An 8031-nucleotide genomic window follows, 5' to 3' on the forward strand; every position below is an offset into this window, starting at 1 on the left:
TATTAAAAAGAATAGGAGAAGTTAGTTAAATTTAAAATCACTACAGATCTCTTCTGAAAAGAGACCATTGGCCTAGTGGGACTAACCTGGTAAACAAAGTGTAAGTAAAGAATAAAAATAAATAAAAATATTTACCCTTATATAGAGTACATTCTTTCATAAAACTGCATACTAAATAGTCAGTCCAGAGGATTAACTCTATGAACTGTTAATGAGCTACTTCGTGTGGTCCAGGGTTTGATTCACTGAACATCCCTTTGCATAATTTGTGACACTGAGCAACTCATTAACCAGACTATGGTCCCAGGCAGAGCCTGACAAATGTCCATGTGAATCAGTGATCTGTACCAGTTAACAAAAAGGTCTGTCATTTAATGCAGGAGGTTAAGGTTATGAGCTGTTAACAAGCTGTTACTGACTGTTAAAGGTGTGATTCCATTTATCTACTATGTGACCCCAATCAACTCACTTTATCAAACAGTGTTCTCAGAATTTGAGCTATGATAAGCAATGGTTGCTTGAACCGTATGCATGTGAAGTGCTTTTGAACCTAAAGCAGGAGTTACTAATGTTAGCTCAGAACATAGTTACTAATGTTAGCTCAGAATATAGCATTATTTTCATTTTTCTGTCTGCCTCAAGAGACTATTGCACCTTAGCATAATACATTTGCTTTTTATGAAGCCTGTCACTGAAAATATTTACAAATTTCAGTACAAGTTGTCTGTAATACTCAGCTGTTCCAAGAAAAGGATGCATATTTTCTGTTGGAGAGCAAAGGCAAGTTTTTCCTGCTTTTGTTTTTCTTTTTTTCTAGTTGTGGTTTTACCACCCCTCTTCCCATGATGCGTCACAAATACTTGGCTTCTACCATACCAAATTTACTTTTCTATGTATTCAAAGTCAAGCTACCTGTCTTCTACATGCTAAAATAGCTTATATTTCCAGTGAGACATCCAGTCCTCTGAATGGATTATCACATTATTCAGGTATGCAGCAGTATACATTACAGGGACTTATATTTTTCCATAAATATCTGAAATTTGTCTGGAGCTCAATATTGGCCAAATGGCAACATTGTGAACTGAAACAAAACTCCAGTGAATTTTTTTTTTTTTATCTAGCAGAGGGGAAAAGTGGTATCTGCTTTGCCCTGTCTGTAATGTGATCAAGCATCTTGCTTCCTTAGGTTTTCTATCAGTTCATCACTTCTGGGCATGGGATATCTATCAAACTTTGAAATGCTATTCAGTTTCCAAAGATCATTGAAATGCTGTTCATTTTCCAAAGATCATTTCAGCATCTCATACTTCCATTGGGTTTAAGAATTTAGATTACTCCTCCACTCACCTTGTCAATCTCCTGTCAGTCTTAGTTTGACCATATTTTGAACTTCTGTAATAGTTTATGTAACAGTGGTACATTGTAAGTGCTCAGCCTTTCACTCCAGATGTTATCCCTGTGTTATCTTCCACCAATGGAGCTCTCCCTGGCATGAACTCTTCATTCCTGCTTTTGCACTTATGACAAGGATTGTTTTAATTGGACTTCAGTTAGAAATTTCATGGATTTTCCTATATGAATGTCAGTTTTCAAGCAATCCACAGAACCACCTACTTCTTTCTATGATTTTAGAAACTTAATGTGATTGATTTGTTCTGCCTTTCTCCTTCTAGGTTGTCTAACTTGTACCTTAGAGTATTTATCCTTACAATCACATCTAATTGCCTTTGCCACTTGGCCAGAAATGTGTTTTCCTTGACGAGTACAGATGTTAATACCCAATTTCCTAAGATACATTCTGTAGCCCACACTATTAATGATGTAACTTCTGTTTTTTTTTTCCCTGCATCTGGTCTTTTACCCTGGACATAACCAGCTGTTGTATATCCCATAAAGTAACACAGTGTTCTATCTCACCTTTAAATGGTGCAGTCTCTTTTCCCAAGTCTCATTAGCAATGTTAGGCATAGCTCTTGGATGACTGCTGTACAAGAGTTCAAATGGAGATAATCTCAGCCAATGCTCATGGCACCTGTCCTATTGCAAACAGTAAATAGAGTAACAACTGCCCCCAGTTTTTACCATCTGCAATGATCACTTTTCTTAATATGGATTGTAGAGTTTTATTGAAACTGTCTGTGATGCCCATGCCCTGGCCCAGCAATCAAAGAGCCTCAGTCCTCACCACCAACATCAGAGAAGACGTCTCATATAGGAGAAAAGGATAAGAAATACACATAGTAAAGTGCAATTTCCCTTAAGAGCACACAGAGATCACAGTCAGTCTGGGGCTGGTCGCGCCCTTGCTCCTCAGGTCCCCAATAAGACTCCCCACTGGCACAGCTATAGGGTCCAGATCTCAGTCTAGCTGGCAAGCTAAAACCTCCAGTAATCTCTCTGTTCAACCAATGCTTTGTGTCCCTGCACAAGTAGCTGACCAACACACACACACACACACACACACACACACACACACACACACACACACACACACACACACACACTTTGAGATAAGTATTTATACAACTTCACAGACACTCCTGGGAAAGGCTGACACAGATTCTCCAGCTGTGCCCCTATACCCAGACTATATGGTAGTAATTACTGCCACCACCAGCTAATAATTATCAGCTACCCAAAGACCCTTAAAAGGGTGTCCAGTTATTACTGTGCAATATTATTATCCAATAATAACTTAAGCAATCAAGGCTTATTGGAAGGGCTTATTACAGGATCACTTATAATCATGCAATGTACTCTAGAGCTTAATTTATCTCTATAAACCAGCCACAGTTGAAAAGGGTTTAAAAATATTTAATAATAAATACTAAAAACTCAAGACAATACTATTACACCACAGTGCTATTGAAGAGTTCAGAGATCACACAGAAACTTAAAATATTTCAGTAGTACAGTTCTGACAGAACAGAAAAACACCTAGCCTAATCTTTTTCTAATTCCTAGCTATTGCTAAAAGAAAACATACTTCTAAGATAACTTACTTAAGACAACAGGCAGTGCTGAGTTAGATGTCCAAGATCAAAATGCTTAATAATCTCTGGTTCTCACTGTTTAAATTGAAACTGCAGTTCTGCTAAACATTACATCATCTTTTACACCTTCCTGGTTCCCAGGCCACACAGAAACTGCATTTACATTCTTTTACACTTAGGGCAATAAAGGACATTCCACATGTAAATTCTAGTCATTACCTTTAGCCTTAAAACAATAGGCAGGAAGCCCCCATCCAGCCGGCCTGGAGTCGACTTGTAAGACATCAAAGGCTGTGATGAAATAATTGTAAATTTCAAAGGGTCAACAAAAATTGCTTGACTTAGCTTTCTTTACAGCAGATGGCAATGTTGCCATATTGTTTTAAGTTCAACATTCACAGTATTTACAAATTATAGAATTATGTATCAAATTCTATTTGGCTAGTCTGGCAGCCTTCACCCATCTCTACCCAATCTTCACACTGTCTACTAAGCTATCAACATAAGCATGACATGCTGACATTATTAACTGTATAAATTAAAAATATTGGCATAAGTGATGCAATACCCTTAAATAAAGGGTCAGTAAGCAACTGTTTCAGGATACCCACTCTAGAGCATAACAGCTGCAGTTCTCTGGCAATAGGCATAAGTCTTTTGCAGTGGAGATTTTAAAGCATAGTCCATTACATCTGCTACATATTGATTCCCCTTGCTAGGTTTTACTTGTACCATAACAATATCCATAGCAATATATTCATATGGCACCTTTATAATAGGCACTGGAATCAATGGACTCTGAAATCCTGGATGGGGTGCAGTTTTGTGATAGTTTGGACGATGATCACAAATATGTGGCTGGTCTTCTAACCATAGTTTTGTTGATTTCTGGGTAACTTCCTAACACGTCAGGTTTTGCTTCATTATTAGTGCCCTGTATGGTTTTAGCACTAATTAATGGTGAACAATTTCCTCTTTGTCTTTATTTACTCTAAGAAAGTGGTAATATTTTAACTCAAAACAGGAGTATGAAGGAATATGGGCCTATTCTTCTCTATTGTCCCCTATAAATCTATACATTTATAAATATTTTGCTTTAGTTAAGTATAATGTCCCCATTGTGTTTTTTACATTGTTTTTGCTTATCTGTATGTCTGCTAAGTCAGGGTATTTTTTCACTAGCTTATCCTATTGTGGAAAGTATAGTCCTCCCTCTCAAACTCATAGACACTGAAGCATTTTTTGTATTTTCCCCAATAAGGAATACTTCTTGGAAAACATCTCCTTTTTCAATATAAATCTCTAGACAGTTCAATTCTTCATTACATTTCTGTTCAGTCTTGATGGTTCAGTGTTTCTAATCCATCTCCAATCACTTATAAATGTTTATGAATATATGCCTGGCATTTCAGTATTCACCATTCCTCTGCTATTCATTGTAAACTAATGGTTGTGGCAAATTCAAGGCCTCAACAGAAGCCATTCAAGAGTTTGTTTCCACAAATATTATTATAAACTGACTCACCAACCCATAATGTTTGCCTGCCTTACACAATACATGAGATGAAGATGCTGTTATATCTAATTGTAAAGGATTCCACAATTGCCTCACCTGCACACAAACATATTGTTCTTAACCTGAAAATATTTGACCAATAAAGTCCTGATCTTTGTATTGGTAAAATGTTCACTAAATGCAGCGCCACACACTGGTGACATATTTTCATTGTAGAGGCACCTGAAAATAAGAATACCTCTCATAATTCTGAATGTAACTGAATGTAAATGCAATGTCTTAAGTCTACCATATCATATAAACCATGAAGACCAGCGCTCTGTCTTGTAAGGTTGTTTTGGATTATCCTAAGACTATAAAAACAGGATTTGGTATGAACACACACACACACACACACACACACACACACACACACACACACACACACACACACACACGCACACACGCACACACGCACACACGCACACACACACACACACACACACACACACACACACACACACACACACACACACACTCCACCCCACCAAAATCTATATTTGACCCAGTTAGGGGATGTTTAAGGCTGATATCCCATTGTTATCACTGCTACTTACAGTTCTCAGAAAGTTCTTTATTATCCCAACGTTTACATAAATAGGTCCATGGTTGTTGAATTCAGTTGTGTTATCGATAGTTAACCCAATTTTTTTAACATTGGTAGCTGTTGGAATAAGATTGTGGTCTACCAAGTAACAAACCCCATGGTTTAATGCCCTGAAATAAATGACACTACACTTCATGTAATTATGTTGGCCCACATCTCCCTGGATAAGAAATACAGATTATCCACGTACCTCTCCAAGGTAGTAAGATTAGCAATGTCTCTCACTTCCAGCCCAGTATTTGTTCTAGCAACACACTGGCTGATTCATACATCACAAGACATAAATGGACTGGACAGAAAACACTTTAGCACAGATCCTTGCATAATGCCAATATTCACAGTAACTTCCACTAAGTACTCACCCCCTCATCCTGACTTAGTAACTTATATCATGTATCCAGTTTTCTACCCACATGTAATGGCTCTATCTATTTTCAGTCTTTCTTTATATGTTACAGAATCAAATGTCTTTCTTATATCTAAGCATATAACATCTACTGGAATGCCATATTCAAAAGCATCAACCACACTGATGTAGAACTAAGTAAGTTTACTTAGACAAGATCATCCTGGTATGACATGTAGCTGTTTAGGGGTAACAGATAATTGGGATAATAGTGTTTGCTCTAATACCTTCACAATTATGCTTGATAGACCTATTGAGTGATAACGAGAAATGGTGGCATAACTGTTTTGCCTTGCAAATGGAATCACAGTCCCCGGGATTCATGAAGCTCAGCGCAAGGACAGCTTTAGCCTTGCACCAACCGTGCATCGTAGAGATGGCGCAGCAGCATCACATGCATATTAATGAAGGCGCCCTGCCATAATGGCCATGTGCATAGGAAATGTGTACGAGTGCAGGGGGCATGTCCAAGCGCTGCACGGAGGCGTGATCATGTCGGCTGCATAGGAGCAACCTAAAATGCTGACTAGTACAGCCTGCCTCTAATAGTAATCACTCCTGTCAGTGTCAGTGAATACTGAAATGTATGCAAAGCATACAAGACATCATTGCAAACACCACAATAAGAAGTAAACACAAAGGCACATAGCTGAATATTGAGTCCCCGTCCCTCGAACAAAGATATTTAAAACCCTGTGCCCATATTCCATTGTAGTGTCACTATTTATACCAAGTGGAAGCGAAACGCATCGTGTTAGCACGCCACCAATTGCCAAGCCTAGCCCAATGGTTTGCGTTACCACCTGTCCCACATTGTGAGGGACAGTCCCCCTCTAGGCAGGTGTGTCCATACCAAATTCATAATAAATGTGAAATGTCCTGCGATAGTAGGACATAATTATGTCCCATATGTTATGAAATAGTCCCATACAGTAAGTATGTCCGTATATAAAATATCTATATGTTACAAGAAACAAAACAAGCAAGTAAACAAAACAGAATAAGCAACTGCACCACTACAATAATAAAAGCTTATATGTAGGCATGAAACTAAAGTACTATCCTTTGTCATGACCGTGGGTATGTGTTGGCCTGTAAACTCAGATTTGTGCCATGAAAATGTCTCATCCAGGTCATATGAAAAGGTGGCAACCCTACCAATGGTCAGAGCATTCGCCCAATATCTGCCCATTCATGGTCCAAGACGTCCTTGCCAGGACGGCCCATAGATGAATGGGTATTACCCGGGTCTATCAACCATGTCATGAAAGATAAGTATTTGTGAGTATGTATGTGCGTGAAGTACAGCATGTAGTTGATCTGAAATGTTAGTGTAGACCTCACAACCATATTGGTCCCAGAGATATGTAGTGTACGCAATGTGTTCTGTTGACTGTGCCATGGGCCATCAACTAGAGAAGGGATGAATGTTAATTGTAGAATATGGGGGTGGGGGTGATGGGTAATGTAATAATTCACCAAGGGGATACTGGGATGGATGCACAATAGGTGAACTGGAGGTCTACAAGGGAGCAGTGTGTGAATCAGGAAGCTAACCAAAGAACAAATATACACATCCGCAATACAATCCCACAAACATGTGAACATTAAAATGTGCAATACACATGTACAGAAACGTTACCGGCACATACCCACATAATGGTCTGGCCTGAACTGAGCCATCCAACCCCAACACACCTGGATACAAATTGAATACCATCATCCCCTTCACAGCACACCACCCCCCCTTCCTGAACATCTACCAAAACCAGCCATACTTGGGCTGCTAGATAGGTGCGGCCATATCTGCACATAGTGACCCCTACCCATATCTAGTAGGCAGTCTCACGCTAGGCATTCTCAGGATTGCAAACTATGTATCCCTTGCATATATAACCCTACCTTACAGCCATAAAGCAAAGATGGCCATCATTCCCCACATTTTTTGGATATCCCTCATGGGATATGTATCTGTTCTAAACATTAGACTTGGTGTCACGACACAATGTCTAGTCCTGTATACATCTGGACACATGTTGTATGGGCAGTAGCTGTCCACAAGACTGCTCATCCTCCAGCCTGTCTTGCAGAACCTACAACCTGGGATTAAACACCTGACCATGATGCACGTCTCCCCACGTGCATTATCGGGAATATATACCTTACACATTTGCATAGTGGGAGTTGGATATAGGGTGCTTAAGGTGCTGTAAAGCAGACTTAAGTAGGGTCACCTCCTGTCCCACCTTGTGAGGGACAGTCCCTTTTTGGGTAGTTGTGTCCAGACCAAATATAATGCAATAGCAAATGTCCTGTGATTGTAAGAAATATGTCCCTCATTTCATGTAACAGTTGCATAAAACAGTTATTTATGTAAAATACTCAAAGTTACAAGAAACAGATGAAGCAAACAAACCACTACAAGAATAAGTGTTCATTTAGGGAAATAAGTCAAGTTTTAACCTGT

The sequence above is a fragment of the Protopterus annectens genome, chromosome 4.part0 (assembly GCF_019279795.1).
Source record: "Protopterus annectens isolate FY-2018-M chromosome 4.part0, PAN1.0, whole genome shotgun sequence".
NCBI lineage: Eukaryota > Metazoa > Chordata > Ceratodontiformes > Protopteridae > Protopterus > Protopterus annectens.